The sequence below is a fragment of the Bubalus bubalis genome, chromosome 15 (genome assembly GCF_019923935.1).
Source record: "Bubalus bubalis isolate 160015118507 breed Murrah chromosome 15, NDDB_SH_1, whole genome shotgun sequence".
Lineage (NCBI taxonomy): Eukaryota > Metazoa > Chordata > Mammalia > Artiodactyla > Bovidae > Bubalus > Bubalus bubalis.
The window spans coordinates 33,860,740-33,886,873 of NC_059171.1; the positions used below are offsets into that span (position 1 = coordinate 33,860,740).

The 26,134-nt window shown below is 38.0% G+C and overlaps 1 long non-coding RNA gene and 1 other non-coding gene across 4 annotated transcripts in view; both read right to left on the reverse strand.

Moving 5' to 3' along the window:
• Positions 1-26,134, reverse strand: part of LOC123329458 — a 391,468-nt gene that overhangs the window by 347,055 nt on the left and 18,279 nt on the right. The window lies entirely within an intron of this gene.
• Positions 21,022-21,094, reverse strand: TRNAW-CCA. The gene has a single exon. It is a non-coding gene; the product is annotated as a tRNA-Trp (tRNA).

A 26,134-nucleotide genomic window follows, 5' to 3' on the forward strand; every position in this document is an offset into this window, starting at 1 on the left:
GTTATCACCTGGAGAACAGAACTCAGAAATTTCTCATCATGTCCAGAGATATTCTTTTTCCTTTCATGCAAGGAACATAAGAGCCTTTTAAAGGAAACTAAACACTTACTGTGTTCCCACGAACTAAAAATCTACCTAAATGAATGGTAAGAGAAAAAACTCATATAGTAGCCACCCGATTTCCTGTTAAAAAAAAAAAAAACAAAACAAAACACCGTGGTGTAACACAGTAGAACCTCTACTTAACAGCCAGACTTAAAATGGAATAAAAACAAAGGTAACTCTGGAGTGTTATTGCTAGGAGACTTAAAAATAATCACAGTAATAATAAAAGAAATGAGAAATCAAGTCATTAGCTATTTCCTAACTCTATACCACAATCCACATGTGCACAACTGCAACCATTTCTTGCTAATTCTGCCCACTGTGATGCTTCAAAGGCTCATTTACAAACGTACCTCCCTCGGTGGCCAAATTCCTATCACTTGAAGATCTCTCCTTGCTTTTGTTTCTAGCGTTCCCATCTCATTCAGGATGTCCAACATATAAACAGAAGAGATGGGGATTTGGATCAACATAGCTTCATTATAATCCTGCTTTCTGAATCTCGCCCATTTTCCCTTCATTTATTCTAACCAAATGAGACAGTTGGGTACTGACTGTTGTGCATATTCTAGTCACTTTTTTTTTTTTTTTTTTTTTTGAGTTATAGATACAACGCTTGATTGTCTGTTTGAAAAGCAAAGGGGAAAGTCCTTTGGATTACATTTAACATTGCACAACTGAAATGAGCTTACAAACATCTTTTTCTCTCTACCCGATCCTCTTGCTTTTATTGTGACGACTACAATAAAATAAAAGCACAAATGTAAAGAATTATTGGTTGAGATGGTTTTGGTCTTTCTTTCAAGCTATCTTTTGAAGTTTTCCTCTAGAACTCCAATGTTGCAGCCACCACGGCTTGAAGTATTTCCCCCACTGCTTGAGCCATTTCAAACATTCTCTTAGTATTAAAACAAATCAGAATCAGGAGGTATCTAATTGTGCTGGTTTTGATTTTGTTAATACAAAGTGAAAGATTAAAATGGAGCAGGAACAGAAAAAACATTTCTTAAAGTGGCAGTCACGGCAAACCACTAAAAGGCAAAGAAGCTGGAAAACCAAAGCCTTAAAAACTTTTTAGGAAAAACCAAACCAAAAAAAAAAAAAAATCAGAAAAGTACAATCTTTAGAGAGGTTGCTTCATAACATCTTTATAAAAATGTTGCTGTTTGGCAAAAGGCACTACTGTAAAGGTTTTCAAATAAATCATAACTGCTTCCCCCTGCAATGTTTATGAGTTCACATATCATATTTGTCATTTTTGGTGGCAGTTGGTGAGTTTTGTGGTGGTCTGGGTGCTTCCCCAACATGCCTCTCCTTCCGTTTTGTTTTCTTCACCCTTTGTGCGCTCTGAGATTCTCACTTACTCCCAGATTTACACTCCAGGTTTCCCTTTTTTGTAGCTCCATTATTATTCCAGCTGCAGGACAAGAATCTTAGAATTTCTAAAACAAGAATCTTAGAAATCTTAGAATCAAGAATCCACTCCCTACCTCCAGCCCCAAGACCCTTTATGCAGTCTTGAACTGAGCATCACTTGAACCAAAAGGATCTTGAGTCTCTCTGACTTGCTCCTTAAGCTACAGAATACTACTTCCTTTTTGTCATGGCCATTATTATTTCTCATATCACCTTACACAATAGCTAAGGTGTTGGGATGAACAGGTAGAATTTTCCCCATTCAGTGCTTGCTGTAATAACTCTCTAATAGAAATTATAGCAACATCTCTGCTTTCCCCCACAATCTCAGTTTCAAATATTTGGGGGAAATGTCTCCATCCTCTCTGAGGATCACTCTCTCTTCCCCTGAGGGCTGGGGGATGAGCATACTTTCAAAGTAATGGAAGTCTTTCCAAGACTTCCATGAGCCCATGAACCCATGGATTATACCCTTTGGCAGAAAGTGTCTGAGCATGAGCCCTCCTCAACGCACTCTTATGCTTCTTTTTCATACTCTTGAGAAAATGTAAGTGATCCCTTGTAAGCTGAATCTGATTCACACCTTGGTGTGAAGTAATCACTTACCACCCTCTGAGACAAATTTCTCAAACCCCAAACTGGAAAATGTGGCTTGACCACAGAAAATGCAGCATTTTGGACTGATTGCTATAATTAACACCTATTATGCATTTAGTCATAAAGGTATTCATTTAACTAACAGGAGGAGTAAGGCTTGAACTGAGATATGAAAGGGAAACAGGAGTTGACCAGATAGGCAAATGAAAGAAAAGTGTTTAGAGAAAAAGGAACAAAAAATATTAATATAAAGACAGAGGTATATGAGTGTGCGAGACATTTAGAGGGTCTACAGGAAGCTGGTTATTACATGATCACCAAGGGCTGCAGGATCAATGTCAGGAGAAGAAGGTGAATACAAAGGAAGAGGACAGATCATTAAAGGCTTTGTGTATTGAGCTAATGAATTTAAAATTTTATCCAGTAAAAGAGTGGATGAAGGATTTTGAGCCCAGGAGCGAGATGCTCAGATTTGCTCTGACAAAGATGCCTGGTGGTAGCCTGGAAAAATGGATTGGAGAGGGACAAGGCTAGAAGCAAGAGTACTTCAGAGCCTCTGTAAAAAGATGGCTTACAGATTCTGAGTGTACCAACTAGGCAGTTAGGGGAAACATTAGAAGGAGAGAATTGGCAGAACTTAAGAGCTGATAAAATGTGAGAGATAAGAAAAGAAAGAGTCTTGACTTCTCTTGATGCATTTCGCAATTAATGGAGGAGATGTTGACCCTATATGGTAAAGCTGCCTGTCCACTTGTGTAGCAAATCCATTTTTCCCTCCTAATCAAGGACTTTCTTGCTCTGAGTATACATCCCCTCTCTCTTTACTGTATCTCTGTTTACTGAATCATTCCTGTCGACATAAAACATGGTACAATAGCTCTTATCTTTTTTTTAAAAAAAGCTCTTTTTGACTCCACTCTCCTTCCCAAACACTGTTTGATTTCTCTGCCTTCTTTTATAGACAGATGTCTTATGTGAGTTATTGCTCTTTATTGTCTCATCATCCAATTTCTGTCAAACTTCACAGAAGTTTTTGTGCCCAACACTCCACTCGTCTCTTGCCAAGTGTCTGGTAAAAGTAACTTTGATTCCCTCCCCCTGGGCATACCTGGAGAACAGGCAGGCACAGTTCAGTGTGGTCTTGCTCAGGGATCTGTAGTATTTGTACGGCAACACCTGCATCAGTGATTAAGGGCCATTTAAGGTAGGGTTCGGAGAAGGCAACAGCACCCCACTCCAGTACTCTTGCCTGGAAAATCCCATGGATGGAGGAGCCTGGTGGGCTGCCGTCTATGGAGTCGCACACAGTCGGACACGACTGACGTGACTTAGCAGTAGCAGTAGCAGCAAGGTAGGGTTGTTATTGTTTAGTTGCTAAGTCATGTCCCACTCTTTGAGACTCCAAGAACTGTAGCCCACCAGGCTCCTCTGTGCATGGGATTTCCCAGGAAAGAATACTGGAGTGGGTTGCCATTTCCTTCACCGGGGATCTTCCCGACCCAGGGACTAAACTCACGTCTCTCACATTGGCAGGTGGATTCTTTACCACTAAGCCACCTGTGAAGCCCTCTAGGGTATGGTGGGGAAGTATAAATTCTCAGCATTCCTAGATGTCTGTGAAAGCAGGTTGCTGAAACCTGAGGCCAGTTTTCCTACACAGAGATGCAGGTACTGGCCTTTAGCAAAAGCCAGTGTTCACAAAAGCCACCTAAGGGAGGGGCACCCACACTGGGGTCCCCAGATCAGCATCCCTTGAAAATTTGTTGGAAATGGAAATTCTCTGCCCCCCTCCCTCAAATTACAAGTCCTTCAGGTGACTCTGATGTACATTAAAGTTTGAGAACCACTTCCTAAAATCTCTGTGAAAAAAGCACAATTACATTATCCTTCTTGTATAAATAAGAGTCCAGGAGATTTTTGACTCCATTATTTGGACACGATGATAGTCCAACTCCACATGTATTAATACAAACTTTAAAATCAAAATTATAATAACAAAGATGAATTTTTATCAAGAAAAAAATTTCTACAGCAGACAATATTATACCAATTTAATTTCCTGATGAGTTTTTTATATACTACATTTAAGTCTTTTACTATTGATTTAACATTAACATCACTGGGATTAATACAATTTACTATGTTACTTTTGTCAAGGAGCTTCAATTTATCAATTAAAAATTTCATTTTATCTAATTCAAACTTTTATGGTTATACATTTAGCTATTTTAAAATTTGTTTTGTGGCCATTATTTTTGTGAAGTCAATTTTCTTCCAGGACAAATTTTGCAAACCTATATTTTGCCAACAAAAATTGATTTGTCAGTCAATTTTTCATCAAGAGCAAATTTTACAGTAAGCAGTTTTAACTATTGCTGGTTTCATTTCATGTTAATTATTTCTATCAACTGTAAGCTGGATAAAATACCATATGTTTATCCTTATTTCTTAGCTAATCCATAAGAAAAACCATGGTAAATTTTTATCAAATATTACATAATCACCCTATTTACAAAATCCCCAAATTATCAAAAACTCTCTTTCAGGACATGCAGTTTTTCCATAACCTCTTACCCTTGAGAGTACCTTAAATGTGTGCTCCTAATTTCTTCCAGAGTGGATCTAGTAGATTTTACAAATGCGGAATGTGGGACACTGAGCTCTCAGAATTCAGCTGGCCAAAACAATGTGGAACTTCAACAAAGTGGTTTACTTTTGTTGTTTACTGAGTGCAAATAACAAACAGATTTACTATAGGGAAGAAACAAGGGGATTATTGAATTTTCCATAACGTATGCACCCAATTTCATGTCATCTCTCTCTCTCTGCTTTGCACTAACTACTATACCAGTAACGGAACAAACAGCATCAGTGAACAGATGTGTGGGAGCTTGGTGCATGGCAGGTTCAAGATCTCTGACTTTGTCATACAGCCCGGACATTTGTTCATCAAACCCATTTTTTCTTCCTCTTGAGCTTACATCTGTCTTACAAGGCCCTGCTTCCTTCAGAGTTCTCTGTGCACATGTGACTAGTATATCTTAATGAAATATGACGACAAGTGAGACACAGCACTCTCACTGTGCTCTCCCCTCTTCTAGCTGTCTGACATGGAGAAAATCCTCTGGCGATGTCAAGAGTTAAGTGTTTCAAATGGCAGGGCAAGAAGAAACACATCCTAGGTTTCTGAATCGTTGCTTAAAGGAAAAGTTGCCCCACCAAGAATACCTACTGTGGAATATTATATTAATGAGAAACAAACTGAAAGGTTAAATTATTGAGATTTGAATGCTTGATTGTTACAACACCCTGCATTATCCCAACCAACACAAAGAGAATAGTGGTAATATACAAAGGCAGGATCAAAACACGCTGATATGGAACACAAATGCCCTTCAGTGGGTGAGTAGTTAAACTGTGGTCCATTCCTACTCATGGAATACAGGGAAAAATTAGTGACACAGACAACAACTTGGATAGATCACCAGAGAATTATGCTGGGTGAGAAAAGTCAATCTCAAAAGGTTACATACTGTATGATTTATAAGATGTATTTGAAATAACACAGTAATAGAGTGATAAAATAGTGGTTGCCAAGAATTAGGGGTGAGGGAATGAAAGTGATGAGCGCAGCTGCAGCTTTGTATCTTGATTGTGGTGGTAGTTACATGAAACTGAACACAGGAATAAGTCACATAGGACTATACACACACAGGTACATGAGAAACTAATGAGTCAGATGAAATTCTGTGGACTTTACCAATGTCAGTTTCCTAGAGTGGAGATTTTACTATAAGGGTGCATCACATTACCCTTGGGGAAAGCTGAGTGAAAGGCACACACAGAAGCTCTATGTATATTTTTTGGTAACATCCTATGAAATTTTAATCATTTCAAAATAAAACCCTAGAGGAAATGGCAATCCACTCCAGCACTCTTGCCTGGAAAATCCCATGGACAGAGGAGCCTGGCAGGCTACAGTCCATGGGGTCGCAAAGAGGCAAACACAACTGATCGACTTCACTTCAAAATAAAATGTATTGAAAATATATGGATGGAATTTTCATAGAAGTTATAAAAGGATTAGACTTAAACCAAGAAAAATTCTGTGGTTCTCTGTGGGTATTATTTGGGCTCAAGGGGTGACCCTCTGAAAATAAAAATGGCTGGATCTTCACTGGAGAAAATGTACTTTGGCTTAAGCTATTGTTTCTAGTTAACTTCTGACCCACTAAATATATTTAATTGTTAACAGTTCAATGAAAATTTATCAGATCCTTTCTAAGAGCCAATTTTGATTTTCTCTTTCCTCTCTCTCCCTGTCTCCCAATTTATATCTCTTTCAACACACCCTCTTTTTAACCAAAGGGAAGGGAACAACTGTAATCTTTATGTGTGTGTGTCACACATGTGTGTGTATATACATATATATATATATATATATATATAAAATCTTTATATTCATATATATTTTCCCCAACACATCATATTACTACTTTGGATTGAGGATTATAGTTAAATATTTATTTATCAAATAAATATCTGAGTACTTTGAAATTCAAGACTTTACATTGGGGTTTCTGTTTGGGAATTCAGTCATAAAACAGGAAGGATCAACTTGCTAACATCACTTACTTTCTGTGCCTGTGTATATTACTAACTGTTGGTACTTTTGGAGGTGTGTGTGTGTTAGTCGCTCAGCTGTGTCTGACTGTTTGCAACCTGCCAGGCTCCTCCATCCATGGCGTTCTACAGGCAAGAATAATGGAGTGAATTGCTATTCCTTTCTCAAGGGACTCTTCCTGACCCAGGGATTGAACCCAGGTCTCCTGCACTGCAGGCAGATACTTTACTATATGAGCCACAAGGGAAGCCCACTTTTGGAGGAATAAGTTTTTAATGGTCAGCAGTCTGTTAATGACTACTTAACCAAATAGTTAAAAGTAAGCTGACACACTTAAAGACGATATTTGTTGACAAAGGTAGGAAATTTTCTACTGCCTCCACTAGTATTTATCATTTTATCACTTATATTTTATGAGATGTAAGTCTCACCTAAAATATGCTAACTATATTTCATTCATTTAATTCTAAAAGAATACCTGAACTCTAATTAAATCGTCTTCTTCCTAACACTTTACTTATTATCAAGTCAGGATAAGCCGTCTCCCAAAATCTGCCCTAGAAAACAAAGGCCAGATTTATTGAAAGTTAATGTAAACAGGTGTGTCTACAATGATGCATTTGAAAAAAAAAATGTTATCTATGTATGGAATGTGTATATCACTGTTTAATCCCCTATCCACACTAATTTATAATGCTCTGGTTTCCTCATCCATCAAGAGGGATGGGTGCCCAAGATGAATGGCTTCCTCTTACTTCAAAGAAAACTTCCCACTCATACGTCTCTTCCCTGAGTCGCTCAAACAGCACCGAGAGAGATTCCTGTCTAACAGGTCTGCAGCACCTTTTCTATGGTTCATTCAATGACCTGCATCCTCTAAGCTTCGGCTACTCATCTTCTAAGCCAAATCTTTGTGGGAGTTAAACCAAAACTGTCTCTTACATTCAGCCCTCATAAATGAATAACACTTGTTTTGTCTCTTGTGAGCATTTTAAAATGAACCAAAACAAAAATGAGGATAGCCTGGTACAATACGAACAACAACTACTCACTTTAAAAGAGACAAAAATTAGTATAGTTGAAAGAGAGTTGGGAATTAAGAAAAAGACTTGCTCCTTTCTAGGTCAGAGTCTCCCTCAGCTATAGTGTGGCAGAGGAGAGAACCAGAAGGCGCTTCAACTCCCTGTTGGGGAACTGAGATTGAGCTCAAAGCTGGCTGGGAGCTCCACAGAGCCCTGTAGACTAAATCACTCTGGAGCAGAGGGCTGCAGAGTGGAAAACTCCAGAGTTGGAACAGAGTCACCAATCAACTACATTTATCTGCCTGGCCAGAGCAGTCAGCAAGAAGAATGGCCAGGCTGCAGGCAGCAATTGCCCTGCATTGCTTAGGCCAAGAAGACAGACTTGAGTCATCAGCAGTGAGCACAGCAAGGACAAGGGCAGACTGTCCAAGTCCAAGTCAGCAGAGAAGAGGGAAGACTGGTGGACACTGTGGATCCCCAGGATCACGTTCTATGTTAGTCTTGCCAGAACAGACCCAATGTGATCTGGAACCAGAGGACGAAGAAGAAGTAGGAGAGTAAAACTCTGCAAATATCCCTGCCCCTAAAAGACTGCTGCTGCTAAGTCACTTCAGTCGTGTCCAACTCTGTGCGACCCCATGGATGGCAGCCCACCAGGCTCCCCCATCCCTGGGATTTTCTAGGTAAAAGTACTGGAGTGGGGTGCCACTTCCTTCTCCAATGCATGAAAGTGAAAAGTGAAAGTGAAGTCGCTCAGTCGTGTCCGACCCTCAGCGACCCCATGGACTGCAGCCCACCAGGCTCCTCCATCCATGGGATTTTCTAGGCAAAAGTACTGGAGTGGGGTGCCATTGCCTTCTCCACCTAAAAGACTGGGTTAACCTTAATATGACAGAATGAAACCACAGGTGATTAAACTAGAAGTAGAGGCTCATGAGCAAGCTGTTATAGTTTTACTTACTAACATTGTAACTGTAATTTTTAAAGCCCCTTGGTGGGATTTTTTTACCTCAATAACCAGTAGGTGAGTTTTGCCAGAAGTGTGGGATTTAGATTTAAAGACTTGGTTTCAGTTTCCGGATATTTGTATAATTCTCTCCTCTCCTCCAGCCTTATTTAATTCAAGGATCTCTTCACAGATGCTTTGCTAGACTACTCTGTCTGAAATAGCCCCTCTTCCTCCTCTCTCTCCCCTTACCCTGCTTTATTCTCCTTGTGAACATGTACTACTCCATGGTGTTTCATTATGTAAGCATTTGTTTATTGTTTCTCTTCCCTACTAGAATGTAAGTTCCATGAGGACAGGAATTTGATTAATTTACAGTTGTTCCAATGTGACACAGTACTTGTTCAATAAATGTATGTTGAGTAATTAGAAATAATCTAAGTCACTCAACTTCTCTCTTGTTTCCTCAGTTGTATATCAATGATCATATGAGTACCAGTTCATCAGCATTGAGGAATAAATCAGAGTGTACCTATAAAGGCTCCATGAAATCCATAAATAATTGATAGTTAGTATTTTAATTAAAACCATGAAAATGTTTAACTCAGGGTCCCTCAAGTGATATCAACAAAATCCAAGAAGTGCTCATCCACTTGTTTAGTCGCCCAGTTGTGTCTGACTCTTTTGCAACTCTATGGATTGGGATTTTCCAGGCAAAAATACTGGAATGGGTTGCCATTTCCTGCTCCAGGGGACCTTCCTGAGCCAGAGATCAGCTGCATCTCCTGCCCATGTGTCCTGCACTGCAGGTGGGTTCTCTACTGCAGGGCCTGCCCGTGCAAAATCCAGTGCTATTAACTGCAGTGTGTCGCTACCCTCTTATTTTGGATTAGCAATAAAGATGTCGCCATGTTCTACTGCCATTGCTTTTAGAATAAAACTCAGACTCCTGACAATAGACAATGCTTTCAAATCTCTAAAGATCTAGGTTCTGCCTGCTTCCTGGTGTTCATCAAATACCACTGTTACTATTCTTTAGAGTCTAGGAACATCAAACTTCTTTCTGTCTCTTGACTACTCCAAGCTTTTGCACTCACAGATTTTTTTTAAGCCTCTCCTTCTCCTTGGCAAAGCTTCCTAAAGAGCTTAACAAAGCTGGTCCCTTTCATGATTCAGGGTTTGACTCAAACATTAATCTCCTCAAATAGTTCTTTACTGATCACTTCGTCTGCAGGAGTCCACCCCAATCATCAACACACATACCAACCTGCCAAAGTCATTCTTTATTCCAGAGCCCTGTGTTGTTTTCATGACAGCAAAAGTTTACATTCAATTTTTTCATAGCATTTAAAATGTTTAATCATTTCAGTTTCTTGAAGTTCGATATCAAAAGGGAGTTCTTTAACATAAAGAGAGTTCTTTATAAAAGTTTTAACTATTGCATTGAGATTGTTTTAACTTTTGAAAAATAATTATGACTAAATACTGGCTTTTGTGTATCACAAATAATTTTTAAATTTTATTATGCCCTACAAGTGTCCAAGTGACAAACTTACAAATCTACAAATAGATTTCTTTTGCTTTTCTCAGAACTAATTTATTTTTTATATCTAAGAGATAAAAAGAAATACTGCAAGATAGTCTAGATATAAAAATTAACATATTGAGGTCTTAAAGTAGCCCTCAAACTAAATTCTCAAACCCAACATTTTATCTTCAACTAATTATATAAGTGTGCTAAGAACTTGGCCCTAACTCTTAGATTTAACACAGAAATATCCTGATAGATCAGAAAGACAACAAAACTATTCCTTTATTAAATAAATATTTATTGAGTGCATAATTTATGTCAGTCCCTGTTTTAGGCATGAGTAAAACAGATCTTGGTGTTCTCTTATTGCTTACTATATCAAAAGAGACACATATTAAACTAATATACATGCACAAAATATCTAATTTATTATTATAATAAAAATATAAATGGGGGAAAAGTACTGAGAAATAGAATGATAAATCTAAACATAATTTAAACTAGGGGGTAACATGTAAAGTGAGTCCAAAAAGATAATTGAATCTAACTGATTGGAATTAGTGATCTAATCATTAAAAGGATTAGAATTAAATTGACAAGCAATAGGCTTCCCTGTTGGCTCAAATGGTACAGAATCTGCCTGCAATATGGGAGACCTGGGTTTGATCCCTGGGTTGGGAAGACTCCCTGGAGAAGGGAACGGCTACCCACTCTAATATTCTTGTCTGCAGAATTCCATGGACAGAGGAGCCTGGCAGGCTACGTGCCATGGAGTCACAAAGAGTCTGACACAACTGAGTGACTTTCACTTTCAGGCTTTATATTGGCATCCAAGGCAAAGAGGACTGCTTGAACAAAATACCCGGGACAGGATAACTTGTTCATATTTCCATTTTTAAAAGTTTGATTTCTAATTTCTTCAATGCTTATTCATTGTATTTGAGAAGGTCACTTTGTCTTTCAAATATGAGTGCCATTGTCTATAAAATATAAAAAATAGAATGAAAATAAAATTTGGAGAATAAGAACTGTATATGAAAATGTTATGAAGTTATAGATAAACTATTGTACATCCAGACAATGGCATACATTATTCAGCACTCAAAAGAAATGAGCTATGAGGCTATGAAAAGACATGGATGAAATTTAAGGCATAATATTAAGTGAGAGAAGCCTGTCTGAAAATGCTGCCTATGGTATGATTCCAACTATGTGATGATAATATGTAAAAGGCAAAACTATAGAGACAGTAAAAAGATCAGTGGCTGCCAGGGTTTAGTGGAGAGGGAGAGATGCATAGGCAGGATACAAAGACTTTTAGGGCAGTGAAACCACCTTGTAGGATATTATCATGGTGGGTACCTCAAATGGTAAATTTGTCCAAACCCCTGAAATGTATAATAGCAAGAGTGCCTCAGTGTAAACTACAGACATAGGTGATAATGATGTGTCCACGTAGGTTCATCAATTGTAATACCTGTACTACTCCGGTGGAGAAGGTTAATGATAGAAGAAGCTATACATGTGTGGGGCAGAAGGTATATGGAAACTCACTGTAGCACCTACTCAATTTTGCCATGAACTTAAAGCTGCTTTGAGAAAACAAGTTCACTAAAATAATGTTATGAAAAAATTATAATACTACATAAACAGTATAAAGTGTTCAGGTAATACTTTAGTAGCTTCTATTAGACTAACCTCAAGATAACAATTACAAATTCTGGAAACTATTTGATCATACTGAAAAGTTATAAGCAGGGGGCTTCCCTGGTGGCTCAGCAGTAAAGAATCTGCCTATCAAAGCAGGAGACACAGGAGCTACAGGTTCAATCCCTGAGTCAGGAAGGTGCCCTAGAGAAGGAAATGTTAATCTACTCCAGTATTCTTGCCTGGGAAATCCCATGGACAGAGGAGCCTGATGGGCTATAGTCCATGGGGTCACAAAATACCCAACTTAGCAAGTAAACAACCACAACACCAACATCATAAGCATACAGAAACTTGAAGAGATTTGACCCTTGAAAGCAGAGAAACAAGCAGAAAAATATTTATATTCGCACAGTGACTTCCATGAAGGTAAAAATAGTCTTTAAAAATAGCCAAAGGATTGAAGTTGGGGACATCATCACATTATATAAGAGGAACAATAAGAAAGACAGATAATGTCTCAACAGACACAATGGAAGGCAGAATATAATGGGATAGCAACTTCACACTGATGAAAGATTTTCTAAAAAAATCTGTCACTCAAGAATACTATCTCCAACAAAAATGCCTTCTAAAATCTAAGTTGAAAAAAAATTGAAATTGAAATACCATTGCTAGCATATCCACACTATTATAAATAATAATGTTCTTTGGGATAAAAGCAATAAAACCTAATGGAAATTCAGATAAAGGAAGATTTGAAAACACTGCACGTGGTAAATATGTAGTTAAACGTAACATAATTTTTCCTTTCTTTCTTAAATTATTTTAATGTCAACTTACTATTTAAAGTGAACATTTTAATGTATTTGAGAGATTATAACATTTAGAAGTAAAATATATAAAAACAATAGCTCAAAGTGTGGTAGGGGTGTGAATAAAATTATATTGTTGCAATTTCTTATATTACAGTAAAGTAATAGAGTATATTATACATACTGTATTTTATATATATATAGTATATTACTATATTTTATATATATATATATAATAATAACTTCAATATTTTGGCCACCTGATGTGAAAACCTGATTCATTTGAAAAGACCCTGATGCTGCAAAAGATTGAAGGCAGGAGGAGAAGGGGATGACAGAGGATGAGATGGTTAGATGGCATCACCGACTCAATGGACATGAGTTTGGGTAAACTCTGGGAGTTGGTGATGGACAGGGAAGCCTGGTGTGCTGCAATTCATGGGGTCATAAAGGGTTGGACATGACTGAACGACTGAACTGAACTGAATATAGTATATTTACAAGGTAGATTGTGATAAGCAAGATATGCATAAATTACTCACAAAAGCACTACTAAAGCATAATGTAAAAATATAGGTAAAATTCAATAGAAGATATATAATAAAATACTAAAATATGGCAAGTTAAACACACACACAATCCAAAATGAGAAGGAAATGAGTAACAATCAAAAAAGAACTTGTTACAAAAAAATTCAAGATGACAGACAATTACATCAATATCTATGTCAACTGGGTAATTGTTTCAATTAAAAAGCAAAAATTGTCACATCAGTTCACACACACCAGAACCATCTGTATGAAGTTCAGGGAAGGTATACTTTAAATATAAAGACACAAATAGGTTGGCAGGAGAGATGGAAAATAGTATGTAAATAGTGAGTATAAAAACTTGTGTGGCTATATTAATGTCACCAAAGGAGTAACCTGAAGCAAAAATTAACAGAGATTTTTAAAAAGGTGATTTCATAACAATAAAGGATCAATTTATCAAAAAGATAGAACAGTCCTATGTATATATACATCTGCTAGCCAAGCTTTCAAATACATGAAGCCCAAACTGACATAACAAAATAGAAAGCTATGCAAATCCACAATCAGAACAGAAGACCTTGATGCCCTCTTTTCAGTAAACGATAGAAGTAGACAAAAATCAGTAAAGATGCAGAAGATTTGAATGACTTATCAATCCATTTGATCTAATTGATAACTAGCAGAATATACATGTATACACAGTTTAGTTACCAAGGAAAATATATCATAGGTAACAAAACAGGTCTTAAAAAAGTTTAAAGGATTGGGATATTATAGAGTACAGTATTTGATAAAGATAGAAAAAAATTAAAAGGTAATAATAATAAAATATCAAGAAAATTCACACATTTTTAATAAGCAACATACAACTAGTTGACCCTCACTCAAAGAAGTCTCAAAAAATTTTTTTAGCCAAATAACAATGGAAACATATGAACATTCATGAAATTAAGCTAAGTAATCCATAGAAATCCAACCAGTCCATTCTAAAGGAGATCAGCCCTGAGATTTCTTTGAAAGGAATGATGCTAAAGCTGAAACTCCAGTACTTTGGCCACCTCATGTGAAGAGTTGACTTATTGGAAAAGACTCTGATGCTGGGAGGGATTGGGGGCAGGAGGAGAAGGGGACGACAGAGGATGAGATGGCTGGATGGCATCACCGACTCGATGGACGTGAGTTTGGGTGAACTCCGGGAGTTGGTGATGGACAGGGAGGCCTGGCGTGCTGTGATTCATGGGGTCGCAAAGAGTCAGACACGACTGAGCGACTGAACTGAACTGAATCCATAGAAGGACAAAATTCACCAACCATTCATGACAAAAACTCAATAATTAGGAGTGAAAGTGAAAGTCACTCAGTCATGTCCGACTCTTTGCTACCTCATGGACTATACAATCCATGGAATTCTCCAGGCCAGAATACTAGAGTGAGTAGAGCTTCCCTTTTCCAGGGGATCTTCCCAATCCAGGGATAAAACCCAGGTCTCCCACATTGCAGGAGGATTCTTTACCAGCTAAGCCACAATTAGGAGTAGAAGGGAATGTATTTAATTTTTAGCATTTTTAAGAAGCTAGAGCTAACATTATATTACTGGTGAAAAACTGAACATGTTCTTCCTAAGACTGTGAACAAGGCAAAGATATTTGCTCACTGCACTTATATTTGGCATTGTTTAGGAAGCTCTAATCATTGCTATGGGGCAAACAAAACAAAGAGGCATGCAGATTTAAGAGAGAGAAGTATTTCCTTAATTTGTAGAGAATATGATTTTTCATATAGAAAATCCTATGGAATCAGCAGAACTAATAAAATATCTAGCAAATTTGTAGACCAAAGTCTGATTTTAAGATTTACCATAAAACTACAGTAACCAAGACAGTGGCATAAGGAGAGACAAATACATTAATGAAACAACATAAAATTTAGAAATAGATCCATACTTACACAATTAATTGATATTTGACAAAGGCACTAAGGTAATTCAGTGGAGAAAGAGCAACGTTTTCAACAAATGGCACTGGTGTTGGAACAACTTCATAACTACGGAAAAACAACTTTAATTTGAGGTGAGTGAACAAAACAAATATAAAAGCTAAAAAACATAGGAAAGTGGAGGTAGAAAAAAAATTCCTTTCAGAGGACAAAATAATAAAATAGCACAAAAAAAAACCAACCTAAAATTTTAAGAATTGATGAGCTTAAGTCTGTGTATGCTGAAGTTCCATCACTTCATGGCAAATAGATGGGGAAACAATGGAAGCAGTGACATACAATTTTCTTGGGCTTCAAAATCATTGTGGATGGTGACTGCAGCCATGAAATTAAAAGATGCTTGCTCTTTGGAAGAAAAGCTATGACAAACCAAGACAGCATATTAAAAAGCAGACACATCACTTTGCTAACAAAGGTCCATATAGTCAAAGCTATGGTTTTCCAGTAGTCATTATGGATGTGAGAGTTGGATTATAAAGAAAGCTGAGCACCGAAGAATTGATGCTTTTGAACTGTGGTGTTGGAGAAGACTCTTGAGAGTCCCTTGGACAGCAAGGAGATCAAACCAGTCAATCCTAAAGGAAATCAATCCTGAATATTCATTGGAAGGAATGATGCTGATGCTGAAGCTGAAGCTCCAATACTTTGGCCATCTGATGTGAAGAGTTGACTAATTGGAAAAGACCCTGATGCTGGGAAAGACTGAGGGCAGGAGGAGAAGGGGGTGACAGAGAATGATACGGTTGGATAGCATCAGTGACTAAATGGACATGAGTTTGAGAAAACTCCAGGAGATAGTGAAGGACAGGGAAATCTGGTGTGCTGGGGTCGCAAGAGTCAGACACAACTTAGCTACTGAACAACAGTGCTAAAGTACACTAAAGTTGTTATTTTTGGAAGATAAGTGATCAGTGTTTCTTTTAATGTATGATTTAAAGAAACTTATATAACTGAATGTTGGACTGGGACTCTTTGTACTGTGCAGCCATTTAAATTAAATACCAAAGATCAGAAAAAGGCTCCACATTTTAAGATCAGATCACTAGTTAGGACCACTGACTTCTGAGAACATACCCTTTCTATTTTACCCAACTCAATACAACATAAATACTTGAAGAACTGGAGAGGGTGGGCTCTGTGGAAGCCAAGTGACAAAGGCTCTGAAAGAGTCCCTCAGAAAGGGGGGAAGTTCCTGCAAAGCGGGGCCAGCGTGCTATTCCCCGGCTGAAGAGCACAGGTTGGTCTGTGGAGCTCAGTTTTTGGAAGATTAATCAGGAGTACAGCACACCGTTGTTCTCAGAACTTCCACCCCACAGTGGAAAATAGGGGGATACCTCCTGTGTCCCCTGAAGTCAGGAGGAAACTTGAAAAAACTCCTACCTACTTCTTGCCTGGGCCTATTGATTAGCCTCTTCCAGTTAAGTTTGAAAGGACTCTAGTGTTCCCTAAGACAAAAACTAGGCAAACTGTTCACCATCTCAGCACTCTGTAGCCCTCAGGGGAACAAGAAAGTGCTATATTGCTTCCAGTGGAACTACTTGAAAAGATACTTGAAAGAGAAGGATCAGGTGCAGTGCTAATTCTGATGCCCAACATGAAGAAAACATTGACTTGTAACTCGGGAACAATGAAGGGCACACATGACTTCCCCCTGATGGAGAAGTTGAAGGGGGCTGGCTTGCATGAAACAAGAAATAGTACCCACGGGCAGACTCTATACAAACAACCTCAGCATCAGAGGCCAGTAGTGACAGAAGAAAGGACATTTTCCCACCACCCATATGAAGACACTCCCATGCAAGGACCTTTGCCTTCTTTCTTCCTACCACCAGTACTGCAAAAGCGAGCATCTGCTCTAAGAAGGAAGTACCCAATCTAAGGAGAGGAACACGGAGGGGAGCTTGAGGGTTTTTTTAGAAAAATGACAAAAGGGAGGGGATTTATGTATACCTCGGGCTGATTCATGTTGAGGTTTGACAGAAACCAGTAAAAATCTGTAAAGCAATTATCCTTCAATAAAAAATGAATTAAAAAATGTTTTTAAATATAGATAACTTAGTATGAAATTTCAGATGTAATGGTCCTGTAACCAAAATGGCTGAGACAAGTTTAAGTTGGGCCAACCTTTCCTTGGTGCTCACTATCCAGAGGGAGAGAAACAAAACCATTTCATATTTTGCAGTCCAATGAGTAGATGCCTCCATAAATGTCATCCACTTCACTGTCATTTTGTAGTAAAATATATGTGGACCTTAAAATTAAATTATAATAAACTAAATTTGATATTATTTAAATTAGGAGTTAAGATCTATAGCTCAAACTCTTTTGTTATATATTTAATGGGAGTCTCCTCAAACCATCATTGGGCTAGCAGCGAGTTATACAAATAACTATTTTTCTGGTAAGATATTTTTCACATAGCAGATTCTAGGAGTTAGCTGGAAATTTTAGAGATGGTGACTTCTTTCCTACGTGAATCTCTGAAGTAAAATTCAATGAAAGTAATTTTTAAAAGATATTCATTTGTAATAATTATACTTGAACTCTCCATAAGGAATAATTTAGTTCCATGAAAGTTGGCTTCTTTGATCATTTTCAAATGGAATCTTTTATTTAAACTAAAATCAATCAAACTCATCATGAATATTGAGATTGATTTTTGAGGCCACAAATGTAAATAGCAATCCTGTTACAGTTCTTGAACAGTTGAATTCTCCTTTGCATTTCAACATATAAGTTTATTGTTTATGTAGAAAATCATAATCAAAGGGAAAATTAAAATATTTCATCTATGATAAAATAAATTTTACAATTAAATCTAAACTTAACATAGTTCCCAAATCTTTTTTTTATTTTATTTTATTTTTTAACTTGACAACATTTTATTGGTTTTGCCATATATCAAAATGAATCCGCCACAGGTATACATGTGTTCCCCATCCTGAACCCTCCTCCCTCCTCCCTCCCCATACCATCCCTCTGGGTCGTCCCAGTGCACCAGCCCCAAGCATCCAGTATCGTGCATTGAACCTGGACTTGCAACTTGAATCTTAAGTGTTATGGACAGACTTCAGAAAGCAAGATTGACCAGACACTGAGAGAGATGCCTAAGTGGATTTCTAAATCGAGAATAATTTGATGTTTGGCAAAACTAGTACAATTATGTCAAGTTTAAAAATAAAATAAAATTAAAAAAAAAAAAAAGTTGAATTGCCCAAGCTCACGGTCAAGTGTGAAATGATCAATAGCTGTAAATTAGCAGATGAGCCTCTGTTCTATATACATGGATAAAATCAGAAGACCTACATCATGTGTGTTTCTATATGTTTAGCAAAATGTGCTTATGAAATCATATTCAAAAAATCTTCCAGGTGAGCCAACTGCCAAAAAAATTTGTTTCCTTAACAGACAGAAACTAGCACTTCTTCGTCATGGGGCTATCATCAGTATTTGTAGAAAAGGGCTGACCAGAAATTATCTTTCACTACATGGTTCTATAATTGCTCTTCTGTAGCATATGTTAACATAATTTATATCTTGGAGATGCCAAAACTGGATGAAAACTAAAACAATCAAGTCAATCATCTGGATGGTTAGTGTTACTGTCACAGAGACATAAACTGAGGCCAAATTTGGTAAGAAATCAAAGTCCAAACTAGCATAAGAGTAAACAGCCATGTAGTTATTATTTATTGTTGAAGGATGTATATTTTCCTAAACATACTTAGATTACGATGGTCCCCCTAATGCAGCTCCCAGTTTGTCTGCCTGTCTCCCCACTCCCTTTCCTGTCAGTTACACTACATTAGGAGTCTTCATGCCATCGTGCATCCTATAATTGGGGTCTTGATCCCTGCAGTCAACACACAGAAGGAAAAGTTTGCATCATTGTATACTGAGCTAATGTACAATGACTAGGTTTGGCCCAATTGGAAGTTTTGAAATAGTAACAAGGGGAGGAAAAAGCTCCTATTACTGGAGGGATAATGCATCTGAAATCACTATTTCATTTGGCCTCAGCTCTGGCCTTATTTTCCACGTATTAAATCCAGAAATCAAGAAAAAAGGAGCCTATCTCAATTTTAAATCTAAATCTTTTCAGGAGCATATCTCAAAAAAAAAAAAGAAAAAGTTTAGAATCTATGGCCAATTAGGAGAGTACACATGTTTGCTTCTTCCCTTAACTGAAAAATAATTTCCTTTCCTCAGATAAGATGGCTACAGAATCAGTCTCAGAAGGAACAAGCCAAGCAAGAACAGTAAGAGAGTGAGTGGGCATCTGCCAGTCGTTCTGATCAGCCATGTTGATCCTGGCAATCCAAAGCTTGAGAGACCCCTTTCAAGATCATCCTCACCTCCAAGTGAAGTTAAAGTGTTAGTCGCTAAGTTGTGTCCATCTCTTGAGACCCCATGGACTGTAGCCTACCAGGCTCCTCTGTCCATGGGATTCTCCAGGCAAGAATACTGGAGTGGGTAGCCATTCCCTTCTCCAGGGGATCTTCCCAACTCAGGGAGTGAACCCAGGTCTCCTGCATTGCAGGCAGATTCTTTACCATCTGAGACACCAGGGAAGCCCAAAGTAAATGTGAAATCTAACGGAGGCCCTACAAACCTGCAAAGCCAGGCCAATGACCTATTTTTTGCAGTTACTCAAGCATTAGGTGAATTTTAATCATGGTTATTGTTCATATTCTTGGATCACTTGATATTTGCTCCTCAAATTGCTGATGTTTTTTAGCACTCTTTTTTTGGGTGAGTTCATGATTTGCTTCATCAATGACACTTTTTTTGTTTTTCTTTTCTTTTCTATACTTTAGCATAGCTCTAAGAAAACAGTAAGTCCTTATTAGCTGTTTTTTCTTAAGTTGAATCTCCAAATTTTAAAGAAAGTGAAGTAAATAGTGATGAAGTGATAGCATTAATATTTGAAGTGGTCAGTCATCAGTTATGGTGTCTCATTGTCCAAAGGTAAGAGACTAGTAAACACAAAACACTGTCACTTTTTCTTTTTTCTTTACAACCTTGCTGTGATAATTAGCACATGTGCCTTGTTTTTAAGTTCAGTAGAGTGGCATCACCCATATGAACACAGTTTTGAATTCCTGAGCCACAACACTAGTTGCTGTATGGTTTGGGGAGCAAAGAATAGCTCCATTGATGAAAATCGATAGGAACTTAGATGTCTACCAAAAATTTTAATACATTACAATAACTTAAGAATCTATTATCAGTTAGGGAAAAAACACAAACAACTAGAAAATTTCTTTTTAGAATGAATTAAGTTAGAAAAAAATTGCTAAATGATGTGGTATCTGAACAGTATTTGTCTGGAACCATCTAGAAGTTACACCTCAGAATTAAGACAGTCTTTCTAGTAAGGCTTCCAGAAAGATGTCACCTTTCACTTTCCCCAACTAGACTGGAGGGAAGGCGAAAGAGCAAGAGAAACTAAAGTCTGCTTCATTATTTATCAGGCTTTATTATATTTCCTTTGTTTTGAGTAGACTTGCTAATCTCTATCATGATGGATATTACTTAACCCGGGGAGTCATCATAACAACATGACCTTGACTTAGGAATCAGAAAGAGACAGGGTTTAAAGCATAAACCATACTCTCCAAATAATTTTTTAAATGCAGTTTCCCTTAAAAAAGCAACATTAGTATGTGTTTCTTCTTGCAAGACAGTGGAAAAAGAGAATCTATTTCAGCAGGAAAAGTCCTGCACTGAGTTCTTTTTTAATATATTTACTTATTTATTGGGCTGCACCAGGTCTTAGTTGGGATCTAGTTCCCCAACCAGGAATCGAACCTGGGTCCCCTGCATTTGGAGCTCAGAGTCTTTGCCACTGGACCACCAGGGAACTCCCCCACACAGAGTTCTGATTTAAAATACAAATTAAAATATTGTCAAGATACCCAGAATAAACCTATTTTACTAGTAGACCAACAGGTAAGAATGAAACACTTAGTGCACTCCTGCTAACATCTTATTGTAAAATTTGTTTGAGTGTTTTTGCTTCTTTTCCACAGAATAGTACGTAGTAATTAAAGCCAGCACGTCTCTGATTAGTATGAAAATGTTACTCTGTTATTAAGAGTAGTTAATAATGCCTTCTGTGCAAGTAATAGGCTAAAACCTGAAGAATCCTTAAGAGGTTTTTTACATGTAGGATGATGACTTTATTGGCATGAGGACTAGGAAAGGGATGCTAAGAACAGCAGACCGTTCAAAATGGTAAGAACAGTTTACTTAATTGAGAAATTGGCAAGGCACAGTCACTCAGAAAAAAAGTTTAGCAGATCTGGTAATAAAAGCTATGAAACTCAAGATCTGCCTGGCAAGGAAGTTACTCAATGCCATTCTTGAAAGTTTTTATTCCATAAGTAAATACAGTCAATTGTTGGCCCCAAATTTCCAGCCTATCTCATAGATAGGCTTCCTAGCCTACCCCATTGCAATATTATTAATTCCTGCCAACTTCCACATTTAGGAACCAACCTCCAGGGGTCTTTGGGTAACCACCGAAAGACCTGATGGTCTGATGATTTGTTATTTGGTCCTATATTAATAACCTCTGAAATATCCATAAAGCAAATATTGAAAAGTAAACCACTAGGTTAGAAAGAAACTGTACATTTTCCCCTGAGACAATGATTTTCCCCTGTGGCACTGACCGAGGATCATGTATTTCATCTTTCAGCTCATTTAATAGTTAAAATTTACATGTATTTTTAAAGTCAGTTATGGCTCCATCATAATTGCACAGCATAGTATCTGGCACTTTGTAGCTATTACAACACTTTGTTCAATAAATGAATGTATGGATCAACAAGTAGATTATTTTTAGCACAGAAATGCTCTTCTACAAAACTGTAAGACATACAAAATTTACACATGTTCACTTTATCAAAAGTAGCCTGAAGTTTCACTAGTGTGTTGGTCGCATAGTCGTGTCTGACTCTTTGTAACCCCATAGCCTGTAGGCCACTGGGCTCCTATGTTCAAGGGATTCTCGAGGCAAGAATACTGTAGTGGGTTGCCATTTCCTTCTCTAGAGGAACTTCCCAACCCAGGGATCGAAACCAGGTCTCCCACATTGCAGAGAGTTTCTTTACCATCTGAGCCACCAGGGAAGTTTCACTACCCCGGGACATATGTAGAATCTCAGCCATATCTATGAGGTTTTCATTTTCCTTGTCCTTGACCTAAAAGTTTACTAAGTAAACTGATTGTGTGAGCAAGTTTCCAGGAAATGTAAACAGTATTTCAGAGAATGTTCAACTTACTAAGGTCAAAATCTTGTCAATGTACTTGGAAGGCATCAAATTGAATTTAAATATTATGCTATTCATAACATTAATCTAATTCATATATCTACAGGGTATTTCCAGATAACCCTTCCATGACCATTGCCTCTAGTCATTCGATGGGGTCATGAGCAGTAAAGTTGCATTTAAAGAAGCACCTTTCACTGAATTCAGATGGTCTTTCCTTCAGTTGGTCTGAGTTAGGTAACAGTTAGTACTGGACATGGAACAACAGACTGGTTCCAAATAGGAAAAGGAGTACGTCAAGGCTGTATATTGTCACCCTGCTTATTTAACTTATATGAAGAATACATCATGAGAAATGCTGGGCTGGAAGAAACACAAGCTGGAATCAAGATTGCCAGGAGAAATATCAATAACCTCAGATATGCAGATGACACCACCCTTATGGCAGAAAGTGAAGAGGAACTCAAAAGCCTCTTGATGAAAGTGAAAGTGGAGAGTGAAAAAGTTGGCTTAAAGCTCAACATTCAGAAAACTAAGATCATGGCATCTGGTCCCGTCACTTCCTGGGAAATAGATGGGGAAACAGTGGACACAGTGTCAGACTTTATTTTGGGGGGCTCCAAAATCACTGCAGATGGTGACTGCAGCCATGAAATTAAAAGATGCTTACTCCTTGGAAGGAAAGTTATGACCAACCTAGATAGCATATTCAAAAGCAGAGACATTACTTTGCCAACAAAGGTCTGTCTAGTCAAGGCTATGGTTTTTCCAGTGGTCATGTATGGATGTGAGAGTTGGACTGTGAAGAAAGCTGAGCACTGAAGAATTGATGCCTTTGAACTGTGGTGTTGGAGAAGACTCTTGAGAGTCCCTTGGACTGCAAGGAGATCCAACCAGTCCATTCTAAAGGAGATCAGCCCTGGGTATTCCTTGGAAGGACTGAGGCTGAAGCTGAAAGTCCAGTACTTTGGCCACCTCATGCGAAGAGTTGACTCATTGGAAAAGACTCTGATGCTGGGAGGGATTGGGGGCAGGCAGAGAAGGGGACGACAGAGGATGAGATGGCTGGATGGCATCACCGACTCGATGGACATGAGTTTGAGTGAACTCCGGGAGTTGGTGATGGACAGGGAGGCCTGGCGTGCTGTGATTCATGCGGTCGCAAAGAGTCGGACACGACTGAGCGACTGAACTGAACTGAACTGAAGGGAAGTTCTAATACATATTTATTTAGGTATGTGAGACAAGCAGCAGGGAAGAGGAAAATCACTGTGAGTTGATAAATACAATCTGAGTCAAATGGATTGAAGCCCTACATTTTGAGTTTCTATAAAGGATTACATTAAAAAATGAACCTGGACCTGGACTTGTCCAATCATGAAATTGTTCTATACATCAGAACCGTATTGTCCAGTGTATGGCCAGCAATGGGAAGTTTGTAGAAACTTAGGGGTATGACTTCAGATATCCTGACTCAGAAGCTCTGTGATAGGCTTAGGAATCTATGTCTAAACAATCTTATAGAAGCTGAGTTGAAAAACTGCTGGACTAAAGCATTGGCTTCCAAAGTGGCATATTCTTATCTGAGGGACATCTACATACAACACAAATTGACTAGAATTTGTCTTAAAAAAATACATACAGACACACACACATGCAAAGATACACACACACACACACACACACACACACACACACATATTCTTATATTCATGGGCTTCCCTGATAGCTCAGAAGGTAAAGAGTGAAGAGTGTGCCTGCAACGAGGGAGATCCGGATTCGATGACTGGGTCTGGAAGATCCCCTGGAGAAGGAAATGGCAACCCACTCCAGTATTCTTGCCTGGAAAATCCCATGGATGGAGGAGCCTGGCATGCTACAGTCCAAGGGGTCTCAAAGAGTCAGACATGACTAATACTCACACGTGGATACATGTGTGCATGTTCAGTCATTCACTCCTGTCCAACTCTTCAGACCCTATGGACTGAATGTAACCTGCCAGGCTCCTCCGTCCATGGAATTTTCCAGGCAAGAATACTGGAGTGTGTTGCCATTTCCTCCTCCAGGGGATCTTCATGACCCAGGGATCAAACCCATGTCTCCTTCATTGCAGACAGAGTCTGTAACACTGCTGATGATATATGTATATATACATATATCATTATATATGTATAATATCAGTTTCTACTTCAGTAAGTGGTTTATAATATTTTATATAGATGTACATGTATATAACATAAAAAGAAATGAATATACATTATAGGATGCCAAAATGTCTTTCCTTATGGAATAGACAATTGAAAACATTTGCAGACCTCAAGAATTGTATCTAATCAATCTTTTTGAATAAAATCCCCTGTGTCTGTGTTCAAATACCTTCAAATGGGTTCTACCCCCGCCTCCAAAATAAGTACAGGGAACATGTCAAGAGTTTAGCATGAGTGATTAGGATTTTGTAGCTTCGCCTTTGAAAATAAAGTGAAACTGTTCAACAAGTTAAGCATGTTTTTCTGTGGAAGGTGTCAGAAAGGTTTTCAAAGGTAGGCTACCAAGGGAGATATCTATTATCAACCTAAATGGAGTCAGGTGGTTGAGAGCCAATAAAGAATTAGCCACTTAGGGGAAAAAAAAAAATTAAACAATGGAAGTAAATAAGGGTTTAGATTCTGCCTGTCTGATGCCTAGGAACAATTTGTTTGGGGAGCTGCAGAGGTATTTGAAAATTTAAAGAGGGTGGAGCAAGGCTGTAAACATCAGATTTAGTAGTTGGGGATGCCGCCCCTGGTAACAAAGAATCTGGTTCCCAGTAACTGGGTGAAATTGACTTCAGCTGTCTGCATAGAGCTAGAGTGGGTCTTGATTTGAAGCCCAGGGAAAAAAAAGTCTTGAAAGCCTACAAAGTATGATCTTCCCTTTGTTATTCTCTTTCCTCTGTGTGTCTTGTGTTGTACTCTGCCTTCGATTTAAGAAAAATAAATAAATAAAAAGAGGACTGTAATTGAATTAAGGACAGTGCATCCCAAACTGCATAGCTCTTCACGTGAGACCAAAAGATTTGGTTTTGATCTTCGAGTAACCAGATGCCTCACTTTGAACAGATGCCCCTTACTTTAACACACACATACCCTCACCCGGTCCAAAAAAAAAAACACCAAAAACACACTTATAGCAAAACTGAGGAAGAAGGGATGAGGAGTGGGTAGAAATGACAAATGCCCCCCGTTTTCCAAGTGTGGGAAAAGAATAGGAGTAGTCCTTTCTCTGGTCTAAAGGGAAGGTTGCCTGGTTGGTGACAGAACAGGAAGAGACTGAGAACATTGAACAGAGAAGGAGAAAGAAAAAAGTAACGTTTGGAGAGCTTTTGGCATATGTCCATTTCTATTATTTTGTAAGGCTAAGGGGAAAGATTATGCCTACCATTAGAATGTTGAGAAATATACAAACATTTTGTATTAAATGGATATTTGACTTTTTATCAGGTTTACGATGGCACCATTTTCATGGGCCTTGCTTTATTTTTAGCATAAGATTCTTGGATAATTATTTACTAAGAGACCTTAGGACTCATGGGTGCTTATCCAAATATAGTATTACAATTATTATTTTATTTTTTGCAGATCTTTGTT